The 15,643-nt window shown below is 43.7% G+C and overlaps 1 pseudogene; it reads left to right on the top strand.

Moving 5' to 3' along the window:
- Nucleotides 1-2,564: 2,564 nt before the first annotated feature.
- LOC136406620 (translationally-controlled tumor protein-like) lies at nt 2,565-15,093 on the top strand (annotated as a pseudogene).
- Nucleotides 15,094-15,643: the final 550 nt, after the last annotated feature.

Genomic DNA, 15,643 nt, shown 5'->3' with positions numbered 1-15,643 from the left:
GCTGTTTTAATAACTAATGGTTCAAACTTGGTTCTGTTGGAGAGAAGGGGCTGTGTTTTCCTTAGCCTCACTTGCGAAGAAGCTAAGAGTCTCTTGACCATCTGCTGAGATAACTCTGTGGTATTTGGGTTTCCTCCTCCCAAAAGCAGATGCTTTGAGTCTAAGAGGTGTGTTTGTGATCCCAGGAAGCACTGTGAGGGACAGGGAAGGGAAAGAAAGGAGGAGAAAGAACTAACAGGAAGCGTGGTACTGAACAAGTGGGGAACACTAAGGGCAGCTCAAGACCTCCGAGTGACTGTGTCTAGCTGCCCCACTAAGGATCAGAGAACTTGAGTCTTTGTCCACAACCTCCTGTCCTTCATAAGGTAGAAGTCACTCTTGGGGACATTTATTTCCTAGCGCCTCTAGATGCCCACCTGGAAGGACACAGAATGACTGGCAAGTCCAGGCACTGCCCACAGGAGGCACTGCCCCATGGTAGACCAGGGGAATATGGCACGTACTAGGTGCCTTTCACGACCAGCTCCCCACACAAACATCCCTTTCCTATTTCTACCATAGAAGACTTTCCTTCACATCAAATTCATTTTTAGAAGTAGGCAGAATAAGTATTACTTTTCAAAAATAAGATTTATTCATTAGAGTTGCTCACATATTACTGTGGAGTGTATAGAAGCAGCATTGCATGTGCATAACTGAGGCACCCCCCACGTGTCTTCGCTGATTATGATTCAGGCTGATCAAAAGGCCGCAGGGGAGAAAAGTATTCACCCACGGTAGACCCCTGGTGCTAGCTGACTCATTAACCAGAAGCTGATTACCCAGATCTCCTGCTTCTCCCACCCCCACAGCTGCTGCCTTCTCCTCTCCCCTGCTCATTAGCAGCCATGGCAAAGGAGGAGCAAGGGGTAACATCAGACCCACAGGAGTCCTTTTCTATTTTTATTTTTTACTTGATTCAGGCCAGAATGAAGTTGAAACTAGTAACCGATAATATAATTGCTTTTGTTTTCTTTATTGTGGTCAAATATATATAATATACATTTTACTACATTACCCATTTTTAAGTGGCATTAAGTACATTCATATTGTTGTGCAACCATTGTCACCATCCATCTCCAGAACTTGTTCAATAGATTTCAGAATTCGGGGTTGCTAGTGCATTTTGGATTTCCATCATGTCCCTGTCTTCCATGTATTCGGATATTCAAGAGTTGACTGAATTAAGTAAAATGTCACTTTTAGAAGCTAAAAAGTGGCCCTGGCCAGTTTGCTCAGTGGTAGAGCGTCGGCCTGGCATGCAGGAGTTCCGGGTTCGATTCCCGGCCAGGGCACACAGGAGAAGCACCCATCTGCTTCTCCACCCTTCCCCCTCTCTTTCCCCTTTGTCTCTCTCTCTCTTCTCCTCCCACAGCCAAGGCTCCATTGGAGCAAAGATGGCCCGGGTGCTGAGGATGGCTCTGTGGCCTCTGCCTCAGGCGCTAGGATGGCTCTGGATGCAACAGAGCGAGGCCCCAGAGGGGCAGAGCATTGCCCCCTGGTGGGCATGCCGGGTGGATCCTGGTCGGGCGCATGCGGGAGTCTGTCTGACTGCCTCCCTGTTTCCAGCTTTGGAAAAATGCAAAAAAAAAAAAAAAAAAAAAAAAGAAGAAGAATAAGAAGAAGAAGAAGAAGCTAAAAAGGAGTCTGTTATTCTTGGTATTTTTATATCAAATATTAAAATTCAAAGATGTTATAGCAAATAGATATTGCTACATAATACACTAGCCCAAAATATTATGGCTTAAAACAACCATCATGTGTTTAGTCACTATCCTAAGGAATAGCAGTTTGCGGTGGGCTCAGCCAGGCGATTTGGCCCATTTGGACCTGATGCCGTTGATGTTGGCTGGGCACGCTCATGTGTCTGCTGCCAGTTGCCAGGTCTGCTGGGATCTGGCTGGTGGAGGGTGGCTTATCTCAGCTCTGTGTGGTCTCTAATCTTCACTGGGTTTATGCAACATGGCAGCTGAACAGGTTCTCCAGAGCAGTGAGAGCAGGGCTGGTGCTGGAGTGCTCTTCATGTTTCTGCTTACCTCACATTTGCTGCTGTCTCATTGCCCCCCAAAGTCATCATAAGGGGACACAAACAAATCAGGACCATTCTTGTAATTAATCCACCTTAGGTACAATTCTTTCTAGGACTAGAATGCTCTGTGAAGATAACTGTTCTTCTGAGATCACCTTAGTTTGTGTTCAAGTATCACAGTCCTCTTGATTCCCAGACAAATATTCTCAACAGCTGAAGTTGTGTAACTGACATGATTGGGCAATAGGCGTTTGACTCCAACAGCTGGCCATCTTTATGATCCAACAAAATCTAAGCCACGTCCTTTCCGACTCAGACCCAAAGTTCTGTTTGACCACTGTGGTTAATGTCACCACTTCTGCCGGTCATCTTGCATCTTCTCTCCTCTTGAAAAGAAAAAAAAATTAGAGGTGTTTTTTTTTTTTCACCTGCTTCCCATTCCACCCCCACCCCCACCCCACCAGCGGGACTCAGGCTGCAGGGCGCTCGCTCTGTGATGTGGGCTCCTGCTACCAGCATCACTGTCCTCTCCTGCGCCACCAGGATCATCTGCCGGGACCTCATCAGCCATGATGAGCTGTTCTTCGACATCTGCAAGACCCGGGAGATCACGGAGGGGCTGTGCCTGGAGGTGGCTGGGAAGATAAGCAGTAGGGCAGAGACCAACATCGATGCCTCGCTCATTGGTGGAAATGCCTCCGCTCCAGGCCCGAGGATTAGGGTGCTGAAAGCACAGTCGTACCTGGTGTTGATACTGTCATGAACGTCATTTGCAAGAAATCAGCTTCACAAAAGAAGTCTACAGGAAGTCCATCAAAAATGAAATGAAATCAATCAAAGGGGAACGTAAAGAACAGACAGCAGAAAGAGTAAAAGCCTTTCATGACAGGGCTACAGAACAAATCAAGCACATCCTTGCCAATTCAAAAACTACCAGTTCTGTACTGGGGAAAACAGGAATCCAGACGGCATGGTTGCTCTGCTGGACTGCTGTGAGGATGGGGTGACCCCAGACATGATTTTCTTTAAGGATGATTTAGAAATGGAAAAATGTGAAAAACAAAACCAAAACAAAACAAAACTTGTTTTGGCAGTTTGGATCTATCACTTGTCACCGTAACTGGCTGGAACTGAGGTTATTATCTTTAACTCTTCATTTATTTTGATGTTGATTTATCAGAGGCATTGTTTTTAAGGAAATCATGTAATGTAGGTTTTCTAAAAATAAAATACATTTAAGCTTTAAAAAACTCAGAGGTTTGTACCACAGGGGAGGAATGACGGAGAGAGCTGTGTGGGGTCGCCTCCCCTCCCTCTGTAACACCTGTGCCCTCTCCAATCCATCCATGTGCTCACCAGTGCCGCGGGACGGTCCTTTTTGCTTAAAGTGTTCTCAAAATAAAAGAATAAATACACTGTGTTCTTTTTCTCACATCAGAATTTAATGAAAAAAATCTGACTCAAGTTTTAAATATTTGGATCAAGAATGTGTCATAACTCTGGGAAGCTATAGCTTCAGATTGAAGGTGTCAAGTACATTTCTTTTCCTCTCTATTGTTTTTATTTTACAAACATAATACTTGCTCTTGGTAGGTAAATTCCTTGTCCTTACCCAGACTTTTAGTTCCCAGTCACCTGTCCAGGATGCACCCCCTTTTCACAGTTACCTTATGTATTACAAGCTTATATAAGCAAACGTGTGTGTGTGTGTGTGTGTGTGTGTGTGTGTGTGTTAGATAAATAAATTGTAGATTGACACATATGAAATTGCCATTGTTGAAACATTTTTGACCTACAAAAGCAGGATTGTCATATCATTTTATCTAATCTATCTTTTTTAACACAAATGAGAGCATAAAAAGTATACTAGTCTGGCCTGGCCAGTGATGGTACAGTGGAATAGAGTGTTGACCTGGGACACTGAGGTCCCAGGTTCGAAACCCCAAGGTTGCCATGCTTGAGTGCAAAATCACTGACATGAGCCCAAGGTCACTGGCTTGAGCAAGGGGTCATTGGCTTAGTTTGAGCCTGCCAGTGAAAGCACAAGTTAACAGCTGAAGTGACTCAACTACAGGTTGATGCTTCTCATCTCTCTTCCTGTTTCTATCTCCAAAAATAAATAAATAAACAAACAAATAAATAAATAAATATATACTGGTCTGAATCTTGAGGTTTTTTTCTGGATTTTGTTGCTGTTGTTGTTGTTTTTACTTACCTATATATCCTGGAGATTATTCTACATAAGCACGTAGGGCTTGCTATTATTCTTTTCCATGACTGCATAAATATGGCTGTAAGTTTTTTAACCATTTTCTCTGATGCACCAGGCTTGTTTTCAGAGTTTATTATTACAAATGCTGCCTCAGCATTTGAATCTGGACATTGGAAGAAAAATGGATGGAGATTTGCAAGGCCAGTCCACCCAGGCTTTCTATTGCATGGTCCTCTGGCTCCCAGCAAACTTGTCTAAGCCGCGATAGAACCTGTTAGTCACTGGCTCCTGGGTCACAAGACTTGTCGACTGATATTTATGGGGAATGCCGGACACACCAACCACAGTCTTTGCTCTTCCCATTGCAGTGGCTCCTAAATTGGTTTGACTCATGAAAACAGAAGGATTTGAATTCCCTATACACTCTTTCTTCTGTAGAGTTTTTTTGTTTTTGTTTTGTTTTGTTTTGTTTTGTTTTGTTTGTGGGTGTGTCTGGAAGCCTCTATTGAGAAGAGAACCTCATTTCCTAGACAGACTGGATTTTGGTACTTGACTCTAGCACTTGGTAGCTATGTAACCTGAGATAACTTACCCTTTTCCTGAACTTCAGTTTCCTCGCCTATAAAATGGCTTGTGCATGTCATAGAGTTCTGATGAGGAATAAATGAAATGATGTGCCTGTCCCATGGTAAGCACTCAACAAAGGCCATTTGCTCCTTAAACCAAGTTTCCACAGCCAAAACACTTACTATTTTCCTAGCAAAGCTAGGCCAGTGACTTTTTAAAAGGAAATACGAAAAAGTCTTCTGCAAGCTCTCTTTGCTGGCTGGCATGAGGTAGGCAGAATGTGTTTTCTCATCTCGGAGTTATCAATGGTTAGTGGTTCCTAATCCCTGAATTCTGGCCCCATCCTTGGCACAGAGAGCTTAGCCTGAAAGGTCTTATGCAGGCAAGGGAGCATATTATTCCCAGGATGCTTAGCACAGCACCAGACGATGGGTCTCATTTCTTAGCTCTCGTCCAGATGGCCTGCAGTGTGAATTCCCCACCATCTAGACTGAGCCGACTGTGGAACAGTTCTTGAGGATTGGCGGAGGAACGCAGGTCGGTGAGAGCAGTCTGGGTCAGCTAGCCCCAACACTATGCTTTACTTTATTAATTTTAGAATAATATTTTTATTTACACTTTTTAAGAACATGTTTATTATCAAATGATTCATAAAAGTACGAAAGAGCACCCTGGCCGGTTGGCTCAGCAGTAGAGCATCGGCCCGGCATGTGGAAGTACTGGGTTTGATTCCCAGCCAAGGCACACAGGAGAAGCACCCACCTGCTTCTCCACTCTTCCCCCTCTCCTTTCTATCTCTCTCTTCCCCTCCCGCAGCCAAGGCTTCATTGGAGCAAAGTTGGCTCTGGTGCTGAGGACAGCTCCATGGCCTCTGCCTCAGGCGCTAGAATGGCTCCAGCCTGAAAGGAGCAACACCCCAGATGGGCAGAACATCACCCCCTGGTGGGCATGCCAGGTGGGTCCTGGTTGGGTGCATGCTGGAGTCTGACTGCCTCCTCACTTCTTAACTTCAGAAAAATACAAAAAAAAAAGTACAAAAGAGCAAAATCTTTCTGCCTAGAAATCACAATTTTCAACATTTGTTGAACCCCATCCTGGATATCTCTCCATGCACGTACATAGCTCAAATATTTCAAAGCATAGATAAATGGATAGGTAGTCTATTAGGGGGAAAGATTAGATTAAATATCTTATTTGTTTGTTAATTTTTTCAACCCTCACACCCCCAAATCTTACACTGAAAAAGCCCATGAGGGGAGAAACTTTGATTATCTTATTTACTACAGAATCCTCAAAGCCTGGTATAGTGTCTGGTCCATAGGAGACTCTCAAAACATATATGGAATGTTCAAATATTTCTACTTAGATATTTTGTGATTCCTTGTTTGACCCTGTAGTTTGATAACATGCCCAGGACATAGCTTCATGTTGATCATTGCACAGAAGCTTCTCTGGGACATTTTGTTCCATCCATGTTTTCTCACTTTGGTAAAGCTCTCCTGTTTATCCTTGAGTTTGTTGCTCCATCTTCCTGGTTTTGTTTTGAGAAACTCAGAAACTGTACTTGTGGGTAGCTGTGTCTCCTTTGTCTCTTGTACCTTATATCAACTTCTTTGAAATTATTATTTATAGTTTACTTTTCTATTGTATTTTGTCTTTTTGCTTTTATTTTCTAGTACTTTCCCATGTATCTTTAATATTTTTAACCTAAGGGTACATGTTTTCTCAGGTCATATGTTACTTGGTTAGTGTCGTCCACAGAGAGCTCTATAAGACATATGTGTAGGAAAATGGCCAGAAATTAGACTGTTGTCCCGAGACAAGTCTTTGGTGCAGACTGAAATGCCAAGGCCTTGGGGGGGGGGCGCAGAACGCTGCCCCGGCAAGCACTGATAAGATTATAAGGAAGCAGCTGCTCCCGATAGCCTTCTCCCTATTTACCTGAAAGGTTCAGTTAATCACCCTTCTCTGCACCTGAATCTATTCTAGGCTAATTTGACCCAGGCTCTGCTAACTTGCTTGATGAGCAAAGATACAAATGAATACGGTGAGGCTACAGAGATCTGAGCTCTCAGACCTAGAGGCTGGGAGTCCCCTGTACCCATCTTTTCTCTATGCTGTGTCTTGTGTGGTTTTTTTTCTTAAGTCCTGCAGCACCTTCCTTTCGTGCACACCCTTTGCTGAGCTGGTCTCAGCACACATGCCTTCGGGATTGTATCTGGTTCTGTCTGTCTGTCCCTCATCACTCTCCTAGCTTCCTCTCTGGGAGTTTTCCTTGAGCAGAAGGCCAGGTCACAGGCAGCAGGAACCGACTACCAGCATAACAATTTTCTATCTTTTTAGCTACCCTTCCATCCCTGATCTCACTATAAGCAGCGGATACTTGCTCTGCTCATAGAGATAAAGATATTTCTTTCCTACCTTTCTCCTGTGCTGCCCACAAAACTGGATTGCAACTCTAAGAATCCTTGAATATGTTCTTCTTTCTTGGTGTTGACAAACACTTTTGAGGAGATACCTATTCTTATCAGACTTTGGCAGTGCACGTCAGCTGTGGACTTGCTCCCTCATCTCAGCAGAGCTGTCTTGGCATTAGCTAGAAATATTTCACAGTTTGTGGTGTGATGTTGTTGTAGGTTCCTACTTCATTGGCAATGGGTTGTGTTCCCTCTATCTTTTGTCCTTTTTGCTAATTTAGGTGGATTTCAAATGAGGGGTGGAACAAAGGTGCCACCATTATTACACCACTACTAAGTTAATCAGAAGGGTCAGATGTAGACAGAATAGTACACAATTGAGAATTGTGGGTGTGAAACCAGCTGAATGCCTATGATGCTCTCACTCCTCCAGTTTACATTCCCCACCTATCTATCTCTATGGTGAAGATACTGCTTAATGCATACACCACGTGCCTCACTAATGATGTTTTTCTACAGCCATGCTGCCATCTCCTCTCAGTTATAATAAGTGTGATGTGGCCCTCAGTGCCTGGGCCACACACCCATTAATATTTATGTTTCCTGAGAGTGATGGGGTGTCCCAGTGATTTGTAGGCATGAGCACGTGCCCCTAATGGAAGAATAAGTAGGAGGCATCTCTTGGGGAATAGCTGCTTTCAGTCTTCCTGTCATAGAAAAGAAGAAGTTGGGTTGGGGAGGGAAATATCCACTGCCTTTCTGGAATAATCTCCAACTCTCCAATTGGCTAATGTGGATAATCTATATGGGAAAGGTTAAGGGAAAAGATGGACAAGTAGTTAGCTGATGCCCCCAGGTGGAAAGAAGAGGGCTTCTTTTTCCTTCCCTAGACAGAAGCTTCCCTGCTGCTATTAAGTTTCTCCAGTGGCAAGTTGCAGATATCCCAAGGCTTCCAAGTTTGTCTCCTTGCACAAACAAGATTTCACTCTCTGCTCCTAACATGTCTCCTACTCAAACTTTCACTCAATGCACAAAACGTTAGTAAACTATCATTAATCATTATTCATACTGGCTAGGAAATGCTACATCTACTTTAATCTTTGATTTAGTTATTAAGTTCTAACAGCAGAAATAAACACCAATCTTATGTGGTGGGGTCAAGGCACTGCCAGTTTATCATTGTCTGAATTTCCTGTGACCCTTTTGTTCAAACATCACATGAGGACACACTTTACAACAGCACAGGTTGGGGTAACCACTATTCATTGAATTGAAAGTGCTGAAGTTTTTATATCTCATGTATTTTGTATTAGCTTTGAATATTGGGCAATGCCCAGTTCAGTGGATCCTGCTGCCCATGTCAATGAATCCTCTGGTGCACATATTTTGTGTGTCATTTCTGCAAACTGTGTTCATCTGAATAATATTTTCTTATTATTATTTGAAGAATTATGGTAGAACTCCCAAGCTGGAATGACTCCTGGTAGGCTAAGGCCCTTGTTCAAATAGGGTGTTAATTGGTTTGTCTACTATGGTGATTTTTAAATCCACTTGCAAATTTTTTTACTTACCCCACCAAAAAATAAGAAGTCTAATTTTCTTCTTCCTACTGGCCTTTTTGATTCATTTCTGATGGATAAAAGGTGGCAGAATATCTCTGAGTGATTTCTGAACTAGATTATGAAACGTGCAGCTTCCATTTGGTTGATTCCACTCTCAGAACTCATACATATTTCAAGGGCATGCAGAGAGGCCACATGGAGGTGTGCTGGCCAACAGTCAACATCAACCATCAGACTTATCAGTAAGGAGTCTCAGGGTGAATCAAGCCCCCAGCCTTCAAGTTACCCAGTTAACACCATATAGAGCATGGATGAGCAACCCCTGCTAGGTGGTCATAACAAAGTACCACAGACTGGGAAGCTTAAACAACAGAAATTTACTTTCTCAGTTCTGGAGACTGGAGGTTCAAGATCAAGATGTTAATTGGGTTGGTTCTTTCTGAGGGCTAGAAAGAAGGATCTGTTCCAGGCCTTTCTCCTTAAATTAAAATGGCTATATTTGCTCTCTTATGCCTTCACATCATTCACTTCTGTTCATATCTGCATCTAAATGTTCTCTTCTTATAAGGGACACCAGTCCTATTGGATTAGGGCCCACCCTAATAACCTTGTTTTAACTTGATCATTTCTGTAAAGACCCTATCATCCAAATAAAGTCACTTTCTGAGGTACTTGGGTTACAACATCAATATAAACTTATTTGGGGAATACTGTGAAGCCTATATCACCTGTCAAGTCTGCTCAACCTGTAGACTCATGAGCAAAATAAATGTTACTGTCTTGAGCCACTCAGACTTGGAGTGGTTTGTTATGCAGAAGATAACCAGCTCACCTAAGGTAGATGAGTGACTTAGTTTCTGGTGACTGTCTCAGAATTATTCAGCAAATGCCCTCTGATAGCAGGACCAACTACTTGGAAATGATGCTTAAAGGGCCAAGGCCAGACCACAGGCAAACACCTGGAAGATAGTTTCAGGGACCACATGTCCAGTGTTACCTCTGTTTTTCTATTTTAAATTTGCTCTTAGATTGCAATAAATGGGACCCACTAAGATTGTCTCCAGTTCAGCGGTGAGGAGAACACTTTTGTAATAATAAGCATGGAGCAGCAGAGAGGATACAGTCAAACAGAAATTTAAGGCCAGAGATGGAAATAGTATTGGGCCTGCCTTTGAGACCTGTGCTGAAATCAAGGATGCCTGGGGCCCTTAACAGAGGTAAAACGTCATGCTAACAGCACTTTCCTGAGCACACAGGGTTCAAACCCTGGCTCCACCTGGTACTGACTGGACTATCTTTGGAAAGTCACTTCAACTCTCCATTCTCCTGCTTCTGTATCTGTTAAAATGAGCAACACTACTACCAATTACATGAGGTTGTAATCTAATGTCATTTATATGATGCATTATTTTTATCTTCATTATGGAGCTTGCCATGAGTGAGTTTCACATCTATTTTCTCTCCAGCTGGTTTCCTTTGGTGACTCCCTGTTTCTACTTCCACATTACTTAAACTTGCACAGTTGATTCATTTATTTATTCAACAAATGTTTACTGTGTACCTACGTGTTGGGCACTGTTCTTGGCCCAGAGGGTACAGTATTGACTCAAGTAGATAAATATCTCTACCTCATTGACCTTAATTCTCTTGCTGTTCCAGTCAAAGTGCTACCTCATGACCTCCAGCTGCTGCTCCCAGCATTTATGGGCACATTTTCCCTGCTTCCTAGCTCAGATCCTTGAAAGAGGCACTTTGATTAGCCCAATTTGTCTTTTCAAGTCAAGCCACAAAGTGTTTCTAATCAGCTCTCTAATTGGTTTCTCAGAATCAAGTGGCCACCCTGAGCCAACCAACTATATTCTAGAACAGGGGATGAGTATAAGGTCCAGGACACTGTCCCACAGAAACAGTGGGACAATCATTCTGATGGGCAACTCTGGTAGAAGTCCCTGGAGCAGTACACTGGCAGGGGGAAGACTACCATGGGCTCCCATTGGAGCTTGCACACCAAGGCACCCTTTGATCAGTTACACATAACACAGGCCAGATGAGAGAGTATGACTTCCAGAGGTTATGTGTAGCCTGTTAGCTACAAAATCAGGCTTGGAGCCAAGCCTTTAGAGGAGCATCTCGACTGTCTGAGTGATTTCAGCTGCCTCCTCTGGCGGAAACAGCAAGTGTTCCTTCCATTTCCTCTTCGCACTCACCATCCCCATGCAAATCAGCAACTTCAGACATGGCTTTCTCTGGCCAAAGGGATGTACTTGGCCCCTCAACCAATGACAAATAAGAGTTGGTAGATACATATTCCAGCTTCCTTACCCCTTGGGTATTGGGTAAGACAACTCTGTGGCGTGTTTCTCATCACCTCTCAAGAGGTCTCCAGCCAGACTGAGTCTCAGTTGTCCACATTTCTAACCTTCTTATTAATGCAAACATGTCGGTCTCATTTATATTCTTCTCCAACTGTATTTTCTGAAGTCACCCCTCAAATAAACTATTTGTACTCGAAACTTTGTTGGAGGGTCTGCTTCTGAAGACTGAAAACTAAGACACATTTCAACAAAAGCAGTAGTGGGGCCATGTTAGTAAGACAGAAGCAAGAAGTCAAGGTGCAGGCAGAGGCCTAGATAGGGAGATACAGAGACAGAGGCCACTCAGGTGGTATCACTTAAACCATCAAGTGCCAGGGTAGTCGCCCCAGTCTGGAGCCGCTGAGAAGAGCTCCGCAGAAGGAGTGGCACAGCCATTCTTAAAATGTTTTATTCTTCCATTTTTAATCTCACTCATTATTGAATCATTAACAATGATTTATATGACATTGGCTTTTTTTTTTTTTTTTTTCAGAAATCTTGACTAACTCTGACAAGAGATTAATAGAGTGGGGCTTCAGATGTCAAGTTTTTATGAGCAGAAATGTCCAAGGCCGTCTCTAGGTGAGTATTCTTGGCTGCATTCACCATGCTCTCCAGAGACTGAAAAGCAATTGTTTAGCTGGGCAGAGAGAGCCTAGCTGAATTAAATTGACCTGCATGATACAGAAAGTAGCACCGAGCACATTTAAGTAAGGGGGGTCTTTGAAAGAAATCTATTTTATTGTAGCTGAGTGGTGAAATTATTTTAAGGAAGTGATTATCAGTCTAATTATTTAAAATGTGTGAATGATGTCGGCATCTAAAATTAAGACAGACTAGGAGAACAACGTGCCTGGTCTTCAATAAAATGCTAAGTGCATCTTTATTTCTCTCTGTTCTTTTTCTTTACACAACATGAACTTGACTGCTTTCAAAAGCCAATTCTTGTGCCTACGTTCTGAAAAGAGAGGACATTTCCATTTGTAGTGGGAAACCAGGAGCCTCACTTCACCCAGATGCACATACACCTAAAGGCACTTTATTCCAAATACAGTTACCACTCTGCAGGAGAATCTGGTGTGAGTCTCTTGATTTGGTGGAGTGTTAAGCTTGTCTTTAATTTCAAATAATTTTACTCACACCCCTCAAGACAAGAGTGGACACAGCAGGGAAGAGCAGTTCTCCCAATAAGAAAAACTAAACTCTTTCCATGCAGGTTTCTGGCTCGAGTTCCTGGCTCCAATAAAGAGTCGGAGCCCTTTCACCACGTATGCAGTGAATGAACAAATGAGTGTTTAAAAACCCTCTGCAGCCCTGCTAGGCCTGCCCTTGTGCACACATGTGCCCTTGTGCACACACGTGGTCATGGTCAGAGCAGAGCTGAATTACCCACCCCCAGGAAAGGTTTCGTCTCATAGGCTTCTCTCAAAGTCCATGTTTGCTGGAAAGGCAGCAATTTTTTTCCTCTTCAAAAGGATCTCTATGTACTAACTCACTCCCGCCTACTGTGCATGTAAATTATTCATCAGTGACATGGCCTCTGTTTATGGCTTTGATCCTTTGCTTCCCCTGGATGTCACAAGGAGCATGATAAGGCTGCTGAGTTATTGGAGGGCCTTTGATCTCTGACTCGAAAAATGATACTTTGTGGTGGAACAGCTGGGCTCCCTCTGCAGCTACAGGGTGGGTCGACAGGGAACAGACTTTGGGGTTTCAGAGGTGTCCATTCCCTAGTATCAGACTGTCTTCAAGACAAAATGGAATGGGAACAGAAATGGGCACACTTCTCCCCGAACCAGCACACACAGCAATGAAAAGGGACCCACAGCTGCTATCTCGACAGGCAGGGCAGTGGTCTGATGATGCAAAGAACTTGTTTCGGAGGATTCATACAATCGAGGTCTCATGCTAGGAAGTTTCAGAATAAACTAATATGATTTGGGGAGAAAATGATGGATGGATGAATGAGGAACAGCCCTCCCCCCAAATTGCTTATGCTTCTCACAAGGTAAAAATGAGCTTTTCTTTGTAAAATGAGTACAACATACACAGAGAATGCTGGAAGGAGGGGAGGGGAGAGGTGCGTGTTCCTTGCAGCTTTGATGCGACCCCTCCCTGCAGTGACATCGAAGGGCGCGGGACTGCCATCCGTGCCTGTTATTGACTCTGCAGCCTGCACGGTGGAAAGACCAAGGACAGTGGGCTCCCTTTCATAATGGCAGTGTAAACCACTGTGCATTAAGTAGGAATAATAACCTTTCTAAAAAGAATGTGTCAAAATAATTACATTTCTTGTTGCTTTTCTTTCTTCCACATCACCTGAGCAAGCACATCAGCCTCGCGTGGCTGGATGAAAAGACTTTTTTTCATGAAGGCTGTCCTAAGAGGAAACACACCCAATAGCAAGGGATCACTTATTCTGTCCTGGCTGACTGGGGTTCTCAGCTTGGCATGAGCTAATTCTACCAATGTCTGGGATTTGCTTGTGCCTTTTCTTTGTCAATGGATTGGGGAGCAGGGATGTTTACCCCACAAATGTCCTATGACGTCTGAGACGTCATCAATATTTCCACCATTCCTGTGCATTCTCCCCACTCGTTTCTTCTTTTTAAGTGAAGGCGATGTCCCCTGAAACGTTATTTCTTTTTTTTTTTTTTCTTTGAAATGTTCATTCTTTATCAGGAAGCCAAACTTGAAAAGGGAATTTGGTAGTAGCTCTGGTGAAGGTTTCATCATTTCGTGAAGAAGTCTTTTCAAATGCATTTGAAATCTATTTTTAGAATTTCAAAATAAAGTCTGTTAATGTTTTTCAATAGTACATTAAAAATTCAAGTGTTGTCCTCAATATAGCATGTTTTGATGCGGGTTGCCTTGTTGGCTTAGTTTAAAATGGATATTATGAGTGGCTTGAAGTGCATTTCATCAAATGTTTATATCTAATGAGATATTTAGAGGAAAGATCATTTTTTTTATATCTTGAATAGCCAGATGTACAAATCATCTCCTCTCTATAAAGCAGAGAAAACCATTTTAATTTGGTAAAGTAGGAATATTTTTGTGTTTTTCTGATAGTATATCAAAAATAAATACCTTAATATCCCAGAAAGCAACAATTGCTGAGCTGAGAAAAAAATAAGTGAAAAAAAAAAACCACACTCACATATACTTTCTGCTTTCTCTATCCTGCTTCTTGGTGTGGGGAGAAAGAGAAGTGCCTCTAAACTTTGAGCATAGTAAATAAACGTGGTGAAGTGGCGATGCATTGGTGACGGTTACTTCTCCTTCCGGCCCCCGTGGCTCCTGATTATGGAAAGGCTCATCTAATTGTGGGTAGATGTCTCCCAGAGGCGCTCTGTACCCACAGCTCCCCAACCCCACCTCTGCCATCCTAAGCGGCCTAATTATATATATATGGTCAGTGCGGAGGTTTCCAAGTTTGCTTGAAAGCTCTGACTGATGGGATTGGACAGTTAAGACCTTGGTTTGTAAAGAGCTAAGTGTTTGCTTGGGACACTGAATTATGTGCTGGGAGGGGGCCCTGGAATGCGAAAAATGCCATGGCCCACACCCGCACCCTCCTCCTTCCAATCTCAGAATATGCCTCTAAGAGCCAGCCTCAGCAGCGCTACCCCATCTGAGTTATCCTCCAGGTTTGCCTCGTTATATCGGGGGAGGGGAGAAGTGGGAGCCAGCTGAGCGTGGCTGCTGTCGCTTTGGCAAAGCTGCTGCAGGGGGCAGGCCTCTGGACCTCGCCCTGGACTCTCAGAGCCCAAGGGGCCGCTTTTACAGCCGGTGCCGCAGCGCGCTCAGCGGGCAGAGCTTTGTGCTGGGGCCTCCCAGGAGGAGGCTGCAAACCTTCAGATCCAGTGCACACCCGCTGGCTTCCCTCTGCCCACAAACTTCTCCTAATTAAGCCAGTTCCTCTAATTACGGGGCGTACCATCAAATATGTCTCCAGATGCTTCCGATGCAGCCTGTGAGCGCCGGTCAAAGCTGGAGAGGCTTCTGATCAGGGATGCTGGCCCCGCAGCGCGGGCGCTCGGTCCCCTCTCGCCTGGACGCGCTGTCTCCAAGTGCTGCGCAATCCGCCCGCACTCATTTGCTCTGTTGCCTGGCGAAGGCATAGAGTGTAATTACTAAAGTTAAGAAAACATCCCTGTAATTAGCCAGGCAACTCTAAGCACAAGAAATGGAAATTAGTCACAGAATCATAAATTAGTTTGTGCATGCATTACATTCCAGGGTGGCCCTGGGGGCCCGATGTTCACAGTCTTTGGCCAGCAAACTCCTGTATCTCAATAAAGCATTCCTCCCCAGTGAGCATGGCACAGGAAAGGAAGTTTTGCTTGAATTACAAATTTTTTAATTCTTTTGTCAACAGTGACCAGAATTAAGCCTAACTTGGAGGCTGGACAAAGGGAACCAGATACACAGTGATCTCCCTGTTGATTTTATTTTTCCTT

The sequence above is a fragment of the Saccopteryx leptura genome, chromosome 5 (assembly GCF_036850995.1).
Source record: "Saccopteryx leptura isolate mSacLep1 chromosome 5, mSacLep1_pri_phased_curated, whole genome shotgun sequence".
Taxonomy (NCBI): Eukaryota; Metazoa; Chordata; class Mammalia; order Chiroptera; family Emballonuridae; genus Saccopteryx; species Saccopteryx leptura.
This window is presented reverse-complemented; position numbering and strand designations above follow the sequence as displayed.